The following is a 23,991-nucleotide window of genomic DNA, read 5'->3' on the forward strand; positions in this document are numbered from 1 at the left end:
CGGTAGCGTTCTCGCTTCCCACGCCCGGGTTCCCGGGTTCGATTCCCGGCGGGGTCAGGGATTTTCTCTGCCTCGTGATGGCTGGGTGTTGTGTGCTGTCCTTAGGTTAGTTAGGTTTAAGTAGTTCTAAGTTCTAGGGGACTGATGACCATAGCTGTTAAGTCCCATAGTGCTCAGAGCCATTTGAACCATTTTGTGTCACTTCTAGGCGTAATCTCCCTGCAGTATAAGACATTTTTCGAAACTTCCTGGCAGATTAAAACTGTGTACCGTACCGAGACTCGAACTCGGGACTAGAAGAAGTAAGGCAGTGTGGACGGGGCGTGAGTCGTGCTTGGGTAGCTCAGTTGGTAGAGCACTTGCCCGCGAAAGGCAAAGGTCCCGAGTGCGAGTCTCGGTCCGGCACACAGTTTCATATCAGCGCACACTCCGCTGCAGAGTCAAAATCTCATTCTGAAGACATTTTTCACTGTGTCGATACCATGATCGTGGCCTCTGCGAAGGCTTTTTTAGGAGTATGGTTTGACCACTGGAAGACCGCTGATGCAAAAATGACACAGCTAGTGAATGTGCGACCACAGATAATGTCTCTCACCTTTGTAAACAGCTAGGACTCGCTAGGAGCCAAGTCACGTGAGTAGGAATCATGAGAAATCGCGTCAAAGTTGTCACGATGAAACTGCGGCGTCGCTTTAGCCCTATGCTCTGGTGCACTGTCTTGGTGAAATGGCACACGTACAGCCTTTTCGGGCCGTTTTTCGTGCGATTCTGGAAGGATATTGTTTTCCAAAACATCTCGGTAGGATGAACCTGTCACCGTAGTACGCTTTGGAACGGAATGAGTACGAATTACGCTATCGTTGTCCCAGATCACGGCCACCTGCAGTTAAACGAATTTTTTTTATTACCGATTGAGTGTATGTGCTTCCACTGAACTGACTGGCGCTTCGTTTTAGGATTGAAACACGGCATCCATGTCTTTTAAATTGTCAAAGTCGATGAAAAAGTTCCATTCATGCCGTCATCACGCATCAACATTGCCTAGCAACATGCCATGGGAACAGCCTTATGGCTGTCCGCCTGCATTCGTGGCACACACCTGGAGGACACTTTTCACATATTCAGGCCTTTAAGCAGGATTGTGCGAACAGATCCCAAGCAAATTCCAATTCTGTGGACGAGATGCTCCACACTCATTCAGCGATCCTGCAAAACAACTTTCTACATTCGCTATATTGTGTCGTCAAACCAGCTGGTGCGGAGCAAATAGTCTTGATTTGTTGTCACACAATGTTGTACCTTCTTTGAACTGTCGCACCCACGAAAACACATCAGACTATCTATCCCACCATTAACACAGGTCACACTCAGCTGGTGATGAATTTCAATCGGTCTCACAAAACGCAAATGGATAAAACGAATGATTACACGCTGCTCTAATAATGAAATGTCACTTTTTTTTAATATCATAACCAGTCCTCTCTTCTGTCACTGCTGCTAGAGTTCTGTGTGCTCTATAGTGCTTCCATCTCTGTCACGCACTTAAAACCAGTGCACACGTATTTTAAAACAAACTGCATGTTTCTGCATTGTTCCAGTCCCGAGGGAAAAAACTCAGAGTTTTATTTTATTTTAGTTTATTGTATGCTTTATCGATAGCTATTACTGCATTATAGTAACAAAATCGTGACACGAGATTCGAATAAAAATTCAACCGTCATGAATGCTTCAATCTTGGACGACATTCACTGCTTACGAATTACTGTTCAACATTCTTCCGACATGCGACCATAAAATTCAGTGCACTAACTGGGTAACTTTCAACTACTTCTTTGGACCAAGTATTCATTACTGACCACATCTGTAGACTCCTCTTTATAGATAGCCGTTTTGGCGCTCGCTCAGAAATAAGTAATCGTAAAAACTTATTTTTGAGCCCAGAGCTGTTTAATTGCGCTTTGTAGCATCTCACAAAAGAGGTGATAAATATCATACCGATCGAACTACAGTAACGACAGCGTCTCAATTTCACAAGGCTACGTCTCAACGCCGGATTTTATACTCTCCATCTTCCTCCTCCTCTTCGTCATATTTCAGAAGCACTCACCACAGTCGCACTTACTCCTCTCACAGACGCCGAAGAGGGAATAGCTAGAAACGCTTACAATAGACCGCGTCCTCAGAATTATACATAAAATACCACGACTGCAAAATCCGTGTGCGACATTCTTACAGCCTGTGTTTCTCACTATTGCTTCACTCATTTCGCTACACGTTTCCGGTGATAACTTCTGTGACTTTTTGCAGGATCGGTGAAATTTTGAAGAGAAAATGATATGAAAATTGTCACTGAAGCTACTCATAAGAACACGTTTTGTTTTGTGTATGTGCGGAGTTCCCGTAGTCTAAATCTGGAACGTATATTTATGACATGAGAGACTACTAGATGGACGATCCGCACTTAGACATGTGTATTGGGACTTTATCGGTGGGTAATTTGCTAATGCCTGAGTAATTCTGGTAATACCGTTAAGTGTTGGAGCTAGTTTCGATTTAACAACATTAAAACATCGGTAACGACGCTTGCTACTCTTCGAGCGAGGGAACATTCAAGTTTTAATCACCCAAATTAAAAGCTCACTCTGCACGATTATTACGGTTGTTTGCTAAATGACGTCTTGTGAGCAGACTGTACTATTATAGTGATGATTACACTAATATTACTTAATGTCCCACTTCTTCAGCAATAACATACAAAGCTTAATTGCGTAAGCCTCAATAGAAGACAACCATAAACTTCCTTTAATGAAAATCATTATAGCGCATTACAGAAAAATCGACAGCTAATCAGGTGTTTTCATGGCGTTAATGTGCCACTTGCACATCCTCCCACGCGTAGGAATATTGTTTCAACAACACAAGCTGTCCCACACAGACTAGCTGTGAGGTCACATGCGTACTGAAACTGTCATTTCCCAAATGATTGTTCATTACCATTGCCGCTGGTTATAACCTCAATTGTCTCCCCTACAAAAAAAAAAAAAAAAAAAAAAAAAACGGGTAAAATTTTCGTACACACTGTTGACATAAATGCCCCACTTTAAGAATACTAAGCGATCTCAAAAATGTTGTGTATGCCGTTTAGAAGTAAACTGAATAAGGTAAGAGAGCCTAGCGTTGAACATCTTGTCGATGTCTACATCATGGTAGATGGAGCACTAAGTAGTTAGAATCAGACTACATAAAAAAGAAGGATTATAATTGAAGGGAATCTGTCATGCATTCACCTGAAGGGACTAGGTAAAGTGCTGAAATATCTCTTTCGTCGATGGAATAGGGATTTGAATACTAACCTACCAATGATGCAGAATACGAGTTCAGTGTTCAACTCATCGATTCCATACTGACGCTGAGATGTTGAAATCTTAATTGTTTGGGTCAATAAATGCACCAAAAATCTGTACCCGAATATAATACATGGATACTGCAGAACTTACAGGGAAAATTACTCACATATCAGAGCAGAAAATACTACTATCAGCACAGTGATCCGAAATCACTTTATTTCCATCTTAGAACCAAATTTGTACAGCTCTTGTAAAGGAACGTAAGAAAAGAAAGTAACAGCAAGCGATATGAAACTCTTTCCTACATGACATATTCAAAATGCCGTCCGTTAGCAGTGATACACGCAAGAACCCACCATCGCACGGAATCCAGATTGTGCTGATGTAGACAATCTGATCAAAAGAGCTAATAGTGGACATTAATATTGGGCGCGTCCGCCGTTCGCCTTCATGGAGGTTCGAACTCTGCTGGAAACACTTTCAAGGAGATATTTGAGTGTCTGTGGAGGAAGCGCAGTCGATTATTCTTCAAGAACCGAAAGCAGGGAAGGTAGTCATGTTGGACGCAGGGGTCTGGAGCGAGGTCAACTTTCTAACTCATCCCAAAGCTGTTCCAATAGGTTCAGGTCGGGAATCCGGACAGACAAGTCCGTTTCAGGCATGTTGTTAGCCACAAATCGTTGCCTCACGGATACTGACCTATCACAAAGTGCATTATTACGCTACTACAGTCATCGTCTCCGGACTGTTCCTCTACTGTACGCAGTACACGATAATGCAAAATGTGTTCACATCCTTCCGTATTTAGCGTTTTCTTAAGCGCAGTAATGGGACCACAACCCATCCCCGAAAAACACGCCTCTACTGAAACACTGCCTCCTCCATACCTCACTGTTGCACACAAATCATGCCAGGTAAATTCTGCAGGTACCCGCTAGGCCTAAACACGTCCATCGGATTGCCCTAGTGATAGCATGATTGGTCAGTCCAAGTCACTCGTTTCCAGGAGCGTCACTCTTTGCGCCACATCAAGCGCAACTTCGCACTGGCTCTGAGCACTATGCGACTTAACATCAGAGGTCATCAGTTCCCTAGAACTTAGAACTACTTAAACCTAACTAATCTAGGGACATCACACACATCCATGCCCGATGCAGGATTCGAACCTGCGACCGTAGCAGCAGCACGGTTCCGGACTGAAGCGCCTAGAACCGCTCTGCCACAGCGGCCGGCGCTTACCACTGAGTACAGAAATGTGTGGCTTATGTTGTGCCGCGTAACACTCGACGGTACATGCCTGTCAGTAAGTGAGATCTTGGTTTTGGTCTTGGTTTAGCTGAGGTTGTCCCTTCGCGTTCCACTTCGCAATCATATCACCAGCAGTTGACTTGGACAACTATAGAAAGCCAACAAATTCTTCTGTGCTGATTTCGGCCCAAAGCCCTGAGGATGGCCACTTGCAATAGTGGCCGATACGTCGGCCAATTTTATATACTGTTAATGCGTTCAACAGCCCAGAAGAAAATGATAATTAAATCGACATCCTAGCTGCAAAGAGGCGTTGATATACATCACTGGGGGCATGTGGAAATGTGTGCCCCGACCGGGACTCGCACCCGGGACCTCCTGCTTAAGCGGCAGACGCTGTATCCATCTGAGCCACCGAGGGCACAGAGGATAGCGCGCCTGCAAGGACTTATCCCCCGCACGCTCCCCGTGAGACCCACATTCCCAACATGTCTACATCAATACATTCGTAGTGCGCCTAATAGATGCTTGCTCATCACACTCATTACTCGTGGTATATTAAGCTACCAAGTCCCGTACGAGCGTCTGCCATGTAAGCAGGAGATCCCACGTTCGATTCCCTGTAGGGGCACACTTTTTCAACATGTCCCCAATGATGTATATCAACGCCTGTTTGCTGCTAGGGTGTCGATTTAATTATCATTTCATTCTAGAGAAGCTGCACACTCATCAATGCTATCTGTTCTTTCGGGAACAGATACTACACTACTGGCCATTAAAATTGCTACACCAAGAAGAAACGCGGATGATAAACGGTTATTCATTAGAAAAATATATTATACTAGAACTGACATGTGATTACATTTTCACGCAATTTGGGTGCATAGATCCTGAGAAATCTGTACCCAGAACAACCACATCGGGCCGTAATAACTGCCTTGAGACGCCTGGGTATTGAGTCAAACAGAGCTTGGATGGCGTGTACAGGTACAGCTGCCCATGGAGCTTCAACACGATACCACAGTTCATCACGAGTAGTGTCTGGCATATTGTGACGAGCCAGTCGCTCGGCCACCATTGACAAGACGTTTTCAATTGGTGAGAGATCTGGAGAATGTGCTGGCCAGGGCAGCAGTCGAACTTTTTCTGTATCCAGAAAGGCCCGTACAGGACCTACAACATGCGGTCGTGCATTATCCTGCTGAAATGTACGGTTTCGCAGGGATCGAATGAAGGGTAGAGCCACGGGTCGTAACACATCTGAAATGTAGCGTCCATTGCTCAAAGTGCCGCCAATGCGAACAAGAGGTGACCGAGACGTGTAACCAATGGCACCCCATACCATCACGTCAGGTGATACGCCAGTATGGGAACGACGAATACACGCTTCCAATATGCGTTCACCGCGATGTCGCCAAACACGGATGCAACCATCATGATGCTGCAAGCAGAACCTGGATTCATCCGAAAAAAATGACGTTTTTTCATTCGTGCACCCAGGTTCATCGTTGAATACAACATCGCAGGCGCTCCTGTCTGTGATGCAGCGTCGAGGGTAACCGCAGCCATGGTCTCCGAGCTGATAGTCCATGCTGCTGCAAACGTCGTCGAACTGTTCGTACAGATGGTTTTTGTTTTGCAAACGTCCCCAACTGTTGACTCAGGGACCGAGACGTGACAGCACGACACGTTACAGTCATGCAGATAAGATGCCTGTCATCTCGACTGCTAGTGATACGAGGCCGTTGGGATCCATCACGGCGTTCCGTATTACCCTCCTGAATCCACGGATTCCATATTCTGCTAACAGTCATTGGATCTCGACCAACGCGAGCTGTAATGTCGCGATACGATAAACCGCAATCGCGATAGGCTACAATCCGACCTTTATCAAAGTCGGTAACGTGAAGGTACGCATTTCACCTCCTTACACGAGGCATCACAACAATGTTTCTCCAGGCAACGCCGGCCAACTGCTGTTTGTGTATGAGATGGTTCAAATGGTTCAAATGGCTCTGAGCACTATGGGACTTAACATCTATGGTCATCAGTCCCCTAGAACTTAGAACTTCTTAAACCTAACTAACCTAAGGACATCACACAACACCCAGCCATCACGAGGCAGAGAAAATCCCTGACCCCGCCGGGAATCGAACCCGGGGTTTGTGTATGAGAAATCGGCTGGAAACTTTCTTCATGTCAGCACGTTGTAGGTGTCGCCACCGGCGCCAAACTCGTGTGAATACTCTGTAAAGCTAATCATTTGTATATCACAGCATCTTCTTCCTGTCGGTTAAATTTCGCTTCTGTAGCACGTCATCTTCGTGGTGTAGCAATTTTAATGTCCAGTAGTGTACATTCATATATGTTGTTGTTGTGGTCTTCAGTCCTGAGACTGGTTTGATGCAGCTCTCCATGCTACTCTATCCTGTGCAAGCCTCTTCATCACCCAGTACCTACTGCAACCTACATCCTTCTGAATCTGCTTAGTGTATTCATCTCTTGGACTCCCTCTACGATTTTTACCCTCCACGCTGCCCTCCAATACTAAATTGGTGATCCCTTGATGCCTCAGAACATGTCCTACCAACCGATCCCTTCTTCTAGTCAAGTTGTGCCACAAGCACCTCTTCTCCCCAATTCTATTCAGTACCTCCTCATTAGTTATGTGATCTACCCATCTAATCTTCAGCATTCTTCTGTAGCACCACATTTCGAAAGCTTCTATCCTCTTCTTGTCTAAACTATTTATCATCCATGTTTCACTTCCATACATGGCTACTGTCCATACAAATACTTTCAGAAACGACTTCCTGACACTTAAACCTATACTCGATGTTAACAAATTTCTCTTCTTCAGAAATGCTTTCCTTGCCATTGCCAGTCTACATTTTATATCCTCTCTACTTCGACCATCATCACTTATTTTGCTCCCCAAAGTGCAAAACTCCTTTACTACTTTAAGTGTCTCATTTCCTAATCTAATACCCTCAACATCACACGACTTAATTCGACTACATTCCATTATCCTCGTTTTGCTTTTGATGATGTTCATCTTGTATCCTCCTTTCAAGACACTATCCATTCCGTTCAACTGCTCTTCCAAGTCCTTTGCTGTCTCTGACAGAATTACAATGTCATCGGCGAACCTCAAAGTTTTTATTTCTTCTCCATGGATTTTAATACGTACTCCGAAATTTTCTTTTGTTTCCTTCATTGCTTGCTCAATATACAGATTGAATAACATCGGGGAGAGGCTACAACCCTGTCTCACTCCCTTCCCAACCACTGCTTCCCTTTCATGCCCCTCAACTCTTATTACTGCCATTTGGTTTCTATACAAATTGTAAATAGGCTTTCACTCCCTATATTTTACCCCTGCCACCTTCAGAATTTGAAAGAGAGTATTCCAGTCAACATTGTCAAAAGCTTTCTCTAAGTCTACAAATGCTAGAAACGTAGGTTGGCCTTTCCTTAATCGAGCTTCTAAGATAAGCCGTAGGGTCAGTATTGCCTCACGTGTTCCAACATTTCTACGGAATCCAAACTGATCTTCCCCAAGGTCGGCTTCTACTAGTTTTTCCATTCGTCTGTAAAGAATTCGAGTTAGTATTTTGCAGCCGTGACTTATTAAACTGATAGTTCGGTAATTTTCACATCTGTCAACACCTGCTTTCTTTGGGATTGGCATTATTATATTCTTCTTGAAGTCTGAGGGTATTTCGCCTGTCTCATACATCTTGCTCACCAGATGGTAGAGTTTTGTCATGACTGGCTCTCCCAAGGCCATCAGTAGTTCTAATGGAATGTTGTCTGCTCCCGGGGCCTTGTTTCGACTTAGCTCTTTCAGTGCCCTGTGAAACTCTTCACGCAGTATCATATCTCCCGTTTCATCTTCATCTACATCCTCTTCCATTTCCATAATATTGTCCTCAAGTACATCGCCCTTGTATAGACCCTCTATATACTCCTTCCACCTTTCTGCTTTTCCTTCTTTGCTTAGAACTGGGGTTCCATCTGAGCCCTTGATATTTATACAAGTGGTTCTCTTTTCGCCAAAGGTCTCTTTAATTTTCCTGTAGGCAGTATCTATCTTACCCCTAGAGATAAGCCTCTACATCCTTACATTTATCCTCTAGCCATCCCTGCTTAGCCATTTTGCACTTCCTGTTGATCTCATTTTTGAGACATTTGTATTCCTTTTTGCCTGCTTCATTTACTGCATTTACACTCCTGGAAATTGAAATAAGAACACCGTGAATTCATTGTCCCAGGAAGGGGAAACTTTATTGACACATTCCTGGGGTCAGATACATCACATGATCACACTGACAGAACCACAGGCACATAGACACAGGCAGCAGAGCATGCACAATGTCGGCACTAGTACAGTGTATATCCACTTTTCGCAGCAATGCAGGCTGCTATTCTCCCATGGAGACGATCGTAGGGATGCTGGATGTAGTCCTGTGGAACGGCTTGCCATGCCATTTCCACCTGGCGCCTCAGTTGGACCAGCGTTCGTGCTGGACGTGCAGACCGCGTGAGACGACGCCTCATCCAGTCCCAAACATGCTCAATGGGGGACACATCCGGAGATCTTGCTGGCCAGGGTAGTTGACTTACACCTTCTAGAGCACGTTGGGTGGCACGGGATACATGCGGACGTGCATTGTCCTGTTGGAACAGCAAGTTCCCTTGCCGGTCTAGGAATGGTAGAACGATGGGTTCGATGACGGTTTGGATGTACCGTGCACTATTCAGTGTCCCCTCGACGATCACCAGTGGTGTACGGCCAGTGTAGGAGATCGCTCCCCACACCATGATGCCGGGTGTTGGCCCTGTGTGCCTCGGTCATATGCAGTCCTGATTGTGGCGCTCACCTGCACGGCGGCAAACACGCATACGACCATCATTGGCACCAAGGCAGAAGCGACTCTCATCGCTGAAGACGACACGTCTCCATTCGTCCCTCCATTCACGCCTGTCGCGACACCACTGGAGGCGGGCTGCACGATGTTGGGGCGTGAGCGGAAGACGGCCTAACGGTGTGCGGGACCGTAGCTCAGCTTCATGGAGACGGTTGCGAATGGTCCTCGCCGATACCCCAGGAGCAACAGTGTCCCTAATTTGCTGGGAAGTGGCGGTGCGGTCCCCTACGGCACTGCGTAGGATCCTACGGTCTTGGCGTGCATCCGTGCGTCGCTGCGGTCCGGTCCCAGGTCGACGGGCACGTGCACCTTCCACCGACCACTGGCGACAACATCGATGTACTGTGGAGACCTCACGCCCCACGTGTTGAGCAATTCGGCGGTACGTCCACCCGGCCTCCCGCATGCCCACTATACGCCCTCGCTCAAAGTCCGTCAACTGCACATACGGTTCACGTCCACGCTGTCGCGGCATGCTACCAGTGTTAAAGACTGCGATGGAGCTCCGTATGCCACGGCAAACTGGCTGACACTGACGGCGGCGGTGCACAAATGCTGCGCAGCTAGCGCCATTCGACGCCCAACACCGCGGTTCCTGGTGTGTCCTCTGTGCCGTGCGTGTGATCATTGCTTGTACAGCCCTCTCGCAGTGTCCGGAGCAAGTATGATGGGTCTGACACACCGATGTCAATGTGTTCTTTTTTCCATTTCCAGGAGTGTATATATATTCTCCTTTCATCAATTAAATTCAATATTTCTTCTGTTACCCAAGGATTTCTACTAGCCCTCGTCTCTTACCTACTTGATCCTCGGCTGCCTTCACTACTTCATCCCTCAACGCTACCCATTCTTCTTCTACTGTATTTCTTTCCTCCATTCCTGCCACTTGTTCCCTTACGCTCTCCCTGAAACTCTTTACAGCCTCTGGTTCTTTCAGTTTATCAAGGTCCCATCTCCTTAAATTCCCACCTTTTTGCAGTTTCTTCAGTTTCAATCTACAGTACATAATCAATAGATTGTGGTCAGAGTCCACATCTGCCCCTGGAAATGTCTTACAATTTAAAACCTGGTTCCTAAATCTCTGTCTTACCATTATATAATCTATCTGAAATCTGCCAGTATCTCCAGGCTTCTTCCATGTATACAACCTTCTTTTATGATTCTTGAACCAAGTGTTAGCAATGATGAAGTTGTGCTCTGCGCAAAATTCTACCAGGCGGCTTCCTCTTTCATTTCTTACCCCCAATCCATATTCACCTACTACGTTTCCTTCTCTCCCTTTTCCTACTACCGAATTCCAGTCACCCATGATTATTAAATTTTCGTCTCCCTTCACTACCTGAATAATTTCTTTTATTTCAGCATACATTTCTTCAATTTCTTCATCTGCAGAGCTAGTTGGCATATAAACTTGGACTACTGTAGTAGGCGTGGGGTTCGTGTCTATCTTGGCTACAATAATGCGTTCACTATGCTGTTTGTAGTAGCTTACCCGCATTCCTATTTTTTTATTCATTATTAAACCTACTCTTGCATTACCCCTATCTGATTCTGTATTTATAGCCCTGTATTCGCCTGACCAAAAGTCTTGTTCGTCCTGCCACCGAACTTCACTAATTCCCACTATATCTAACTTTAACCTATCCATCTCCCTTTTTAAATTTTCTAACCTACCTTCCCGATTAAGGGATCTGACATTCCACGCTCCGATCCGTGGAACGCCAGTTTTCTTTCTCCTGATAACGACCTCTTGAGTAGTCCCCGCCCGGAGATCCGAATGAGGGACTATTTTACCTCCGGAATATTTTACCCAAGAGGACGCCATCGTCATTAACTATACAGTAAAGCTGCATGCCCTCGGGAAAAATTACGGCTGTAGTTTCCCCTTGCTTTCAACCGTTCGCAGTACCAGCGTAGCATGGCCGTTTTGGTTAGTGTTACAAGGCCAGATCAGTCAATCATCCAGACTGTTGCCCCTGCAACTACTGAAAAGGCTGCTGCCCCTCTTCAGGAACCACGCGTTTGTCTGGCCTCTCAACAGATACCCATCCGTTGTGGTTGCACATACGGTACGGCTGTCTCTATCGCTGAGGCACGCAAGCCTCCCCACCAACAACATGGTCCATGGTTCATTGCGGGGGGGGGGGGGGGGGGGCAGAGGGGGAGCCAACAGCATCCGGTGTTCCCAGGTGGTCACCCATCCAAGTACTAACCGGGCCCGATGTTGCTTAACTTCGGTGATCGGACGAGAACCGGTGTATTCACCATGGTATGGCCGTTGGCAAATTCATATATAGCCCACAAGTCCACAAGAATTTTAATGTCAGCGACAACGGCCCCGGAACCCTACGCTTCCATTTGCAGAACAGCTGAAATGTCACAGACGAGTCTGTCACCCAGGTGACATCCAAAGATTAGTCCACGTTCGAAGTCACTGAGCTCACCTGTCCGATCCATTCTGCTGCTACTGCTTCTCACAACAAAAGACTACGCCCCTCCTGGTACACTGGTGGGTCCGTCACTCGTCACGTCGAATGGTCAATTTTGTATTACATACCTATGTCCAGAAATATTTCATCAAGTAGTGCAGTCCCTATGTTATAAGCAGACGGATCCATAAACGCTTCGTTTCTATGTTATAATTGTTTTCTACAACTCTTATTAGTACATTATTCGTGAGAAACATATAGGAACCGAAAGGACTAGTATACCACACGAAACAGTTTGTTACAGGAAATAGTCAAAATGCTCTATGCTATCACTGACATGTGCTTCAACTCACTGTCACATCGAATCCTGATGCCACGCCATTAAACTACTTACTGCGTGATTGCGTCAATCATAACACAACATCAGTCAACGAAACTCCTGCCGGCCGCTGTGGCCGAGTGGTTCGAGGCGCTTCAGTCCGGAACCACGCTGCTGCTACGTTCGCAGGTTCGAATCCTGCCTCGGGCATGGACGTGTGTGATGTCCTTAGGTTAGTTAGGTTTAAGTAGTTCTAAGTCTAAGGGACTGATGACCTCAGATGTTAAGTCCCAAAGTGCTTAGAGCCATTTGAACCATTTTGAACAAAACTTCAGAAAAGGACAAAGGGTAAAAACAAATTTTGAGAGCTGCTAAACATTTTACGACAAACCACGATTTTCGGTCTTTAACAGTTTCTGTGTTATGATATTCTAAAGCGATTAGCGGGATTTTATGGCAACCCTTTACAGAGCACTGACCTGTAAAGAACGGTGCTTCGCCAAGTACTTCCTCACGGCTTTCCACATCTCTACGATGAACTGGAAGGACGACGGTAAGCTTTCGCTCGCTAACCGTTATTTCTCGCCCACGGGGCAAGGGCGCTCTTTTGTAGCGGAACACTCGCCGCCATCGTCCTGAGACGGAGCTGCGCAAAGCGCGCCTCCCTCGCGAAGAAGGATTCCGGGGCGGCCTGCTCTTGCAGCAGACGCGCCTCTCGTATTGCAGATCTCCCGCCAATTGTCGGCCGCGACTTCCGAAATGAGAAACCGCGCAACTAATTACAGAAACAGCGCCCGCCGGTTGCTACTTCATGGCTCCGAAACAGAAGAACCACTGGCGCAAACTCAATTTCGTGCTTACGCAGTACAGCGGTTTTGTAACCAGCTCCTCAATTTTGAGTACACGACTCGACTTTACAGATCCATTCTTCAATAATGACTCTTCTGAACGAAAGATGGTAGCCAACTTGCAACGGCGTACATTCATCACAACTAATTTGCTCTAAAAAATAAAGGCCGTTTACGCTACTAGGATTACAATCTCCCAGTGACTTACAGAAATTACTAAACCGAAATGTGAGCTGCAGTGCAGCGTTACCTGAGGGCGAGTGCACAACGTCTTAGATGTCCCGCCTTCTCACAAGTGTGGTCGTACACCGTTGCTTTGAACCCTATTCTCATTCAATAAATACACTTCTGGCAAATGAAATTTCTACATCAAGAAGGAGTGCAGATGATAAACGGGTATTCATTCGACAAATATATTATACTAGAACTGGTATGTGATTACATTTTCACGCAATTTGGGTGCATAGATCCTGACAAATCAGTACCCAGAACAACCACCTCGGGCCGTAATAACGGCCTTCATACGCCTGGGCATTGAGTCAAACAAAGCTTGGATGGCGTGTACAGGTACAGCTGCCCATGGAGCTTCAAGACTATACCACAGTTCATCACGAGTAGTGTCTGGCGTATTGTGACGAGCCAGTCGCTCGGCCACCATTGACCAGACGTTTTCAATTGGTGAGAGATCTGGAGAATGTGCTGGCCAGGGCAACAGTCGAACATTTTCTGTATCTAGAAAGGCCCGTACAGGACCTGCAACATGCGGTCGTGCATTATCCTGCTGAAATGTACGGTTTCGCAGGGATCGAATGAAGAGTACAGCCACGGGTCGTAACACATCTGAAATGGAGCGTCCATTGCTCAAAGTGCCGTCAATGCGAACAAGAGGTGATCGAGACGTGTAACCAATGGCACCACATACCATCACGCCAGGTAATACGCCAGTATGGGAACGACGAACACACGCTTCCAATGTGCGTTCACCGCGATGTCGCCAAACACGGATACGACCATCATGATGCTGTAAACAGAACCTGGATTCATCCGAAAAAATGACGTTTTGCCATTCGTGCACCCAGGTTCGTCGTTGAGTACACCATCGCAGGCGCTCCTGTCTGTGATGCAGCGTCAAGGGTAACCGCAGCCACGGTCTCCGAGCTGATAATCCGTGCTGCAACAAACGTCGTCGAACTGTCGTGCAGATGGTTGTTGTCTTGCAAACGTCCCCATATGTTGACTCAGGAATCGAGACGTGGCTGCACGATCCGTTCCAGCCATGCGGATAAGATGCCTGTCATCTCGACTGCTAGTGATACGAGGCCGTTGGGATCCAGCACGGCATTCCGTATACCCTCCTGGACCCACCGATTCCATATTCTGCTAACAGTCATTGGATCTCGACCAACGCGAGCAGCAATGTCGCGATACGATAAACCGCAATCGCGATAGGCTACAATCCGACCTTCATCAAAGTCGGTAACGTGAAGGTACGCATTTCTCCTCCTTACACGAGGCATCAGAACAACGTTTCGCTAGGCAACGCCAGTCAACTACTGTTTGTGTATGAGAAATCGGTTGGAAACTTTCCTCATGTGAGCACGTTGTAGGTGTCGCCACCGGCGCCAGCCTTGTGTGAATGCTCTGAAAAGCTAATCATTTGCATATCACAGCATCTTCTTCCTGTCGGTTAAATTTCGCTTCTGTAGCACTTCATCTTCGTGGTGTAGCAATTTTAATGGCCAGTACCGTAATACGCCAGCCTATGAACAGTCAAGGAATAATTTAAAGCACGTTTGACAACGAATTTATGAAGTAATCTGGGAATGGTCCATCTGTACAATAATGTATCCTGACGAAGGTTCAGATTGAAGTTCAGTTTTATTTAATCAAAACACGTTCTCTCAGTTGATGGCCATACAGAGGCTAATGTTCACAATTAATAAATGATTTTTTTGTAAGCAATGCAAGCAAACATTTCGTACACAGACAGTGCTTTCGGATTCACACAGTCTAGTGGAGAGATCAGCAACATTTGTTCGAGCTAACTAAAGGAATAAACGCATCTTCACAATTGCAAACTATTGCATCAATATTGAATAAGTCCAAACTGCCGACTACATTATCACACACTACCACCAGCGTCTCATACCACCCACAGTTCTTATCCTTACTACGAACGCCGACAAAAGCTCGCGAAAATGCATGCTTTCTCCCTACACAATTTGAGTCATATCAGTGTTTAACTCCGAGATCACCAACTGAAATTATTTACGGTTCTTAAAAAATAATTTACATTAAACACATAAGATAGAGTCTTACGCTACTTCTGCATTTCATTATTATACAGATTAACAGAGTAATTCTATAGCCAGCTGAAACTGTCTTTTATGCAGGGTGACTCAGAAGTAACTGTATACACTTCGTGTGTTTAACGTATGGATCAAAATAATAGTAAAATGATAAATTTGTCTGAAACTGCTTTATTTCCGAGCTACGAGGCATAATATCGTTTGCGATAGGCGTTATATCATGGGCCAGTACAGGCTTTTGGCGTGTAGTGTTCGCCTGCTTATTGACTTATGTTGCTTTGTATACACCTCCACACTGCTCAATTGATTCTGGCACTAAACGCCTTTAGTTAATTGACTTCAGTGTGGTCCGTTGTCCAGAATGAGCTGAGCGGAGCCTGCAACATTCCGAGAGCGCTAAGACGTCGAGTACGTCACTGTCTTCGTCTACATGCACATGATTTTGAACATGTCCTGGAGTAAACATGCAGCACGTAGCCGTGTTGAATTTCGGGTCTCTTCGTATCATTGCTTTCTGAGAAGGATTAATTTTGTGTTGTTTGTGCTGCATTTGTGATATTTACTCTACTGAGTAACTGAGAAATAAAGAAATTTCAGACAAAAACATTATTTAACGTTTCAGTCTTGTTATGTACATCCAAAAATTATGTACAGCTAATTTTGAATCACCCTGCATACTAGTTTTCACACTATGAATCGGAATTGCGCGACACTAGTCAAATTCGAAGCTTAATTCTTTATGCTCGTAGGTTGCTGCCATAGTCAAATGATAATTGCACAAAGTTCTTTTACTAAAATGTCTTACTAATACATATAAACAATAAAGATAACAATAACTATTTATGCAGAGGCTAATCCTTAAGTGTAACTGTGGCGTACTCTTTGCCGTAGCACAACCTTTATATTACGATATTTTTTATTTGGTTAAGGCTATGTACTCGCAGGTAATTTTATTACAGACATCATGTCTAAACTTCAATAACATAACTAGTATCTTTATAGTGCATGCACAATTCAACTGTAGACACATTCAGACTCTCGTCATATTAGCATTCCCTCTGCTATCGGGTAGCCACGCGGTGTATTTGACGGTGCAGGATTTCCTGGAATCGGTTGCAGTGTTGTAGCCATCTCGTTCATCAGCTACACGTCACTCAGCCTGAACTTCACATTTCATAATTAGTGTATGCATATAAACCCACAGCCTGTAGCATTCCAGTAGTAAAAGTAATGCCAAAGAGATCATATGCTTGGGATGAAAGACAACGCTGTTAACAAGAAAACCTATCGGGTAACAATTATGTTTTTTTTTCTGTCTTAAGTGAACTCTGATGTAACATTGTTAGATCACACGTGTTTCGCTTCTACTGACAAGGTATCATTAGTACTGGTTCTGTAAACTGGTAAAAATTACAAGCTTTTACAGTTTTGGTGACTTACCTGTATTACTAATTGCCTAACTGGTGTCCCAATCCCAGTTACACGATGCTTGCCTGACGGCTTCTAGGCGCAAGGAAAATTTGACGTTCAGTATTTCATATAACTATTCACCGAATTTTAAAACTTTAATATTCTGTGAATTTACTCATTAAAATGTGTAATCTTATGGTATAAGTTCAATTCAGAAAGTCAAGTATTAAAGTGAGAGACCATGTGTATCTCTTGCGGCAGTGTAACAAATGGCGTGCGAACTACCCACACTATATTCATCCGCTATTTGAGAATGATAATACTTAGTGACTTTTTCAACAAACTTACATGTAATTAATTTCAGGCCTTTTACTAGCTGACCCCCCCCCCCCCCCCCCCACACACACACACAAAATGATTAAAAGAAGAATGTTTGCCGCTAACTGCATTTGCGCTGTTCATACAATAAAACCCCGTAAGGCATGACATTTTAGCCCTGTGGTACACACGTCCACTGCAATGGACAGCTATTGATGGTCGATTTTTTGGCGTTTTTAGTCAGTCGTGAGGTTGCAAATACACTCAGGGCATAGCATCAGTAGAGAGTGTCCACTGAATTGGATTGCGCGCATCTGCTGCCTCAGGACTGACTGAAAACGCCAAAAAAAGCGACATTAACAGCTGTCCACTGCGGCGGACATGTGTAACCCAATACTGTATATTACTTCTTTACAAGTAACTCTGTTCACAGCAAGTTTTGTAGACAGTACCCACATATACCATTGAATGCACCTGCAAAATTTTACGGCACTTAGTTCCGGAGATATGACGTTTTATGCACGCGAGTTCGATTCTTTAAAACATTGGAAATGTGGGGGAAAGGAGAAGGGATTTTGGTAAGCACTTAAACAGTTACGCTTATGAATATGATGTACACGTTACTTACGGTGCTTATTAGCTTCATTTACATATTTTCAAGGCAACAAAAAAAATGGTTCAAATGGCTCTGAGCGCTATGGGACTTAACTTCTGAGGTCATCAGTCCCATAGAACTTAGAACTACTTAAACCTAACTAACCTAAGGACATCATACACATTCATGCCCGAGGCAAGATTCGATCCTGCGACCGCAGCGGTTGCGCGGTCCCAGACTGTAGCGCCTAGAACCGCTCTGCCACTCCGGCGGGCTTCAAGGCAACAGGTGTATCTTAGTTTTTAATATAGGTTGTAGTCGAAATCAGCTTGGGTTCGCCCTCAGTATTTGCGTGTTTGCCACTTTTTGGAACCTGCTTTTCTTTTGCTGTATTTGTTTCTCGTGTCCTTCTCTGTACTTTTCTAAGACTTCGCACAAGTTGCTTTCATACAAATTTAACTGCGGCGTTGCTTGTTTTGGATTCAGCACCGTATTTTTGCATGTTCATTTGTTTGTTTTGTATGTTACTAGGACTGTCTACATCATCAGTGCAGTGGTTTCACGTACATTTTCGTATTCGTGTGTGTGTGTGGGGGGGGGGGGGGGACGCACGTATGTGAACGTTCGTGGGGGTAGTGTTGTGTTAGGATACATGGATACATACATGTGAGTCACACAAATACGAAGTCGTATCATGACCCCCAAGGCACCTCGCTTGATAAAATAAAGCAATAGAATTGTTGCATATCGTACATATTCGTTACTGAGTAAAGTATATCTCATGAATATCAAAGTACAGTTTCGTTACTGCCTGAAAAGTTTCATTACTAGCATGTTTTCTTCCCCTATCTATATTCGTGCCACATTCGGACCATGTCGGTAGTTCACATACTTTTGCAATTCGTCGCTCTGAGCAGGAATGTTTAGAGAAGAAACGCAAGGATACAGAAGCATGTGTCACTACGGGAAAGATGGACAACGCCTACAGGACAGTAATATTTAAGAGGCTGTCGGAGAAAAGAGAAACAGCTGTGCGAATATCAGCGCTCAGACGGAAAGCTACTAACAAGTAAGGAAGGAAAATCTGGTAAGTGGAAGGATTGTATAGATGATTTATGCGATGGAAATGAACTTAATGGCAATATCATAGAAAAGGAAGGAGATGTAGATGAAGATGAGATGGAGGATCTGATATTAAGAGAAGAATTTGACAGTGCACTGAAAGACCTGAGTTGAAATAAGCTTCTAAGAGCAGGCGGCTGTCCATCAAAACTACTGACACCTTTGGGAGAGCCAGTATGGAAAGAACTATTCCACCTGGTGTGCAAGATGTATGAGACAGGCGAAATACCCTTATACATCAAGAGAAATCTAATAATTCCATCTTCAAAGGAAGCATATGCTGACAGGTGTGAACGTACCCGAACTATCAGTTTCATAAGTTATGGCTGCAAAATACTGACATAAAGTATTTGTAGAAGAATGAGAAAACTGGTAAAAGCCAACCTAGGAAAGTTCAGTTTGGATTCCTAGAAACACGCGAGGCAATATCAACCCTACGAATCCTCTTCGAGGGAACACAAAGCTACGTTAATAGCACTTGCACACTTAGGGAAAGTTTTAGACAGTGTTGACTGGAATACTCTCATTGAAATTCTGCATGTGGTAGAGGTAAAATACAGGGAGAGAATAGAGACAGGGTTGCAGCCTGTCCCCAATGTTATTCAGTCGCTACATTGAGCAAGCTGTAAAGGAAACGAGAGGAAAATTTGGAGTGAGAATTAAAGTTCAGGGAAAAAAAGACTTTGAGATTTGCCAATGACATTCTAATTCCGCCAGAGCTACCAAAGGACTTGGACAAGGAGCTGAGTGGGATGGACAGTGTCTTGAAAGCAAAACAAGGGCAATGGAATGTAGTCCAATTAAATCATACGATGCCGCAGGTATTAGATGAGAAAACGAGAAACTCAATGTAGTAGACGAGTTTACTTATTTGTGCACTAAATTAACTGATAAAGGCTGGAGTAGATAGGATATAAAATTGATACTGGCAATGGCAAGAGACTCGTTTCTGAAGAATAGAAATTTGTTAACATCGAACATAGATATGAGTATTAGGAAGTCTTTTCCGAAGGTATTTCTTTGTAATGTAGTCTTGTATGGAAGTGAAAGATGGGTCTATCATGTAACAAATGGGGGGGCACTGAAGAGACCAGGAGAGAAAAGAAATTTTTGCTACAACTTCACTAAAAGAAGGAATCGTTTGATAGTACAATTTCTGAGACATGAAGGGATGATCAATTTAATGAGGTTTGCGGTAAAAACCGTAGAGGGACACCAAGACATGAATACGGTAAGCTTGTTAAAAGGTACGTATTCGGTAATGAAGGGGCTTGCACCGGAATGAGAAGCATGGGGAGCTGCATCAAATCAATCTTTGGACTGAAGACCACAACAACAGCGGAGTTGCAGTAACGGAAAGCTTTCGTTGCTAACCTGTTCACCTTCGCGGTTGTTCGTGCCGATGACGCAATTTTCGTATACCTCCAATTTATTATTTTCGGCGAAGCATGTTGTTGCTCACATGGAGTACCGAACACACTTCGTTACTCGCCAAGTTTTCTTTTCGCATACGCGATTCGTGTCCGACTCCTGTTGCTTCTTTATAGAAGCTACGTCTTTTGCCATATGGCAAGCCGTCAGCTTTACGATAGCTCACTGCGTTAAATGGAAATATTCTCTTTGTACGGCAAGTGGCCGGAGCAAACCTTCTGCTGTCCGACGACCTTATAGCGCAGTTCGTAGCAGTGCGTTGCCATCGCAGGGGCGCCCGCCGTACGGGAGAATTTCCATATCTGCACTAAGCGGCGTACGTGAGGCAATGAAGTGGAGATATAATTAGTAATTATTCTGATATGACAAGAATCTCAACTCTTGCAAAATCAGTTGTTTTCGTTAAAGCCAGTATAGTCATGGTGACTCTTCATAAGCATATACTTTCAGAAAAGAAGAATCTATTCAGGAAAGAGATCGCACTCAAGTGGTGAATTGACAATCACGCTTATACCCGTAACTAGATATGATAACGAAAAAATATTTGTAAGTAATGGCTACATCAGTAACAACGTTCAGTAACGGCAGTTCAAATGTTGAAATGTGTGTGAATTCCTAAGGGACCAAACTGCTGAGGTCGTCGGTCGCTAGACCTACACACTACTTAAACTAACTTATGCTAAGAACAACACACACGCCCATGCCCGAGGGAGGACTCGAACCTGCGACGGTAGGGGCCGCGGATTCCGTGACATGGCGCCTCAAACCAGGTATGAATACGTTGTAACGGTTATTTTTCGTGGCAATACTGTACCTAATCAAAAGTGTCCGGACACTTATTTGTGGACATTAATATGGGATGTGTTTATCTTTCGCCTTTATGATGGGTTCATCTCTGCAGGAGACACTTTCGATGAGTTGTCTAAATGACTATGAATGAATGATAGCCCATTCTTCTTCAAGGTACAAAACCCGAGAAGTTAGTGACGTTGGACGTTGGAGTCTGTGGCGAAGCTGAAGTGGTAACTCATTCCAATGTTGAATCGTTGCAGTTTATGTCGAACCTCTGGGCGGGTCAGTTCATTTCAGGATTGCTATTGTCTACAACCCATTGTCTCATAGATGTTGTTTTATGACCGAGTACGTTATCATGCTGATATAAACGTTTGTCGTCTTTAAACTCTTCCTCTACTGTGCCCAGTACAGAATGCTGTAAAATATATCTACATCTTCATCTACGTGGATACTCTGCAAATCACATTTAAGTGCCTGGCAGAGGGATCATCGAACCACCTTCAAAATTCTCTATTATTTCAATCTCGTACAGCGCGCGGAAAGAATGAGCACCTATATCTTTCCGTACGAGCTCTGATTTCCCTTATTTTGTCGTGGTGATCGTTCCTCCCTATGTAGCTCGGTGTCAACAAAATATTTTCGCATTCGCAGGAGAGAGTTGGTGATTGGAATTTCGTGAGAAGATTCCGTCGCAACGAAAAACGCCTTTCTTTTAATGATGTCCGGCCCAAATCCTGTATCATTTCTGTGGCACTCTCTCCGATATTTCGCGATAATACAAAACGTGCTGCCTTTCTTTGAACTTTTTCGATGTACTCCGTCAGTCCTATCTGGCAAGGATCTCACACCGCGCAGCAGTATTCTAAAAGAGAACGGACAAGCGGAGTGTAGGTAGTCTCCTCAGTAGCTCTGTTTCATTTTCTAAGTGACCTGCCAATAAAACGCAGTCCTTGGTTAGCCTTCCCTGCAACATTTTCTATGTGTTCCTTCCAATTTAAGTTGTTCGCAATTGTAATACCTAGGTATTTAGCTGGATTTACGGCTTTTAGATTAGACTGATTTATGGTGTAACTGAAGTTTAACGAATTCCTTTTAGCACTCACGTGGATGATCTCACACTTTTCGTTATTTAGGGTCAACTGCCAATTTTCGAACCATTCAGATATCTTTTCTATATCGTTTGGCAGTTTGTTTTCGTATTCTGATGACTTTATTAGTCGATAAACGACAGAGTCATCTGCAAACATCCGAAGACGGTTGCACAGATTTTTTTCCCAGATCGTTTATATACATAAGGAACAGCAAAGTGCCTATAGCACTACCTTGGGGAACGCCAAAAATCACTTCTGTTTATTCGATGACTTTCCGTCGATTACTACGAACTATGACCTCTCTGACAGGAAATGGCAAATCCAGTCACATAACTGAGACGATAATCCATAAGCACGCAATTTCACTACAACCCGCTTGTGTGGTACATTGTCAAAAGCCTTCCGAAAATCTAGACATACGGAATCGATCTGAAATCCCTTGTCAATGGCACTCAACACTTCACGTGAATAAAGAGCTAGTTGTGTTTCACAGGAACCCATGCTGACTGTGTGTCAATAGACCGTTTTCTTCGAGGTAATAATGTTTGAACACAGTATATGTTCCAAAATCCTGCTGCATATCGACGTTAATGACATGGGCCTGCAATTTAGTGGATTACTCCTACTACCTTTCTTGAATATCGGTGTGACCTGTGCAGCATTCCAGTCTTTGGGTACGGATCATTCGTCGAGCGAACGGTTGTATATGATTATTAAGTATGGAGCTAATGCATCAGCATACTCCGAAAGGAACCTAATTGGTATACAGTCTAGACCAGAAGACTTTATTTTATTAAGTGATTTAAGTTACTTCACTACTCCGACGATATTTGCTTCTACGTTCCTCATGTTGGCAGATGTTCTCTATTCGAATTCTGGAATATTTACTTCGTCTTCTTTTGTGAAGCGATTTCGGAGGGCTGTGTTTAGTAACTCTTCTTAGGCAGCACTGTCTTCGATAGTATCTCCATTGCTATCGCGCAGAGAAGGCATTGATTGTTTCTTATCGCTAACATACTTCACATACGACGAGAATCTCTTTGGATTTTCTGCCAGGTTTCGAGACAAAGTTTCGTTGTGGAAACTATTATAAGCATCTCGCATTGAAGTCCGCGCTAAATTTCGAAATATGTACATATTCGTCAGCATTTAGTGTTTTTCTTAAGCGCAACAAGGAAACCACAGCCTAACCACGAAGAACATCCTTGTACCACAACGTCACCTCCTGCACTACACATGATGACTGTTTGCGTCCTACAGGCATTCGTCAAACCCAAACGCTTCCGTCAGATTGCCACAGGATATACCCTGATTCGTCACTCCAAATGAGTCGTTTCCAGCGATGCGCTGTCCAGGAGCGTCACTTTCACACCACTTCAAACGGCGCTTAGCATTTACTACTGAAATGTTGGGCTTATGAGAAGCTGAATCCTATCTTTTTAACTCACTACGCACGGTCTTTGTACTAGTTGGACTTCTGTCAGCACTTTGAAACTCACGAGTGATTCCTTCCACTGAGTTCATGCGAGTTTTCACCCTTCGCAATGCTCGTCAGTCCCTGTCCATCATTCGTGAGGTCTTCCTGGTCTTTGTTTAGCTGTTCTTGTTTCTTCGTATTTCCGATTTACAGTGACATAGCCAACAGTCGAATAGGGCAGATTTAGAAGGGTTATTTAGGCAACGGATACATTCTGCTGTTACTGCTTCTTCACTGACAAGGCAATGCTCCCCGTCTCGTCTTACGCCGGCTGGTTCGCGTCTTTTGACATCTAGTGGTCAATTCCGCATTACACAGGCG

The 23,991-nt window shown here is 44.4% G+C and overlaps 1 protein-coding gene and 1 non-coding gene across 3 annotated transcripts in view; both read right to left on the reverse strand.

The window, feature by feature from the left end:
* LOC124622633 (flocculation protein FLO11-like) overlaps positions 1-23,991 on the reverse strand; it is a 589,221-nt gene that overhangs the window by 164,559 nt on the left and 400,671 nt on the right. The window lies entirely within an intron of this gene.
* Positions 11,691-11,809, reverse strand: LOC124623205. Its single transcript, XR_006980683.1, has one exon. It is a non-coding gene; the product is annotated as a 5S ribosomal RNA (ribosomal RNA).

Source organism: Schistocerca americana, chromosome 7 (assembly GCF_021461395.2).
Source record: "Schistocerca americana isolate TAMUIC-IGC-003095 chromosome 7, iqSchAmer2.1, whole genome shotgun sequence".
Lineage (NCBI taxonomy): Eukaryota > Metazoa > Arthropoda > Insecta > Orthoptera > Acrididae > Schistocerca > Schistocerca americana.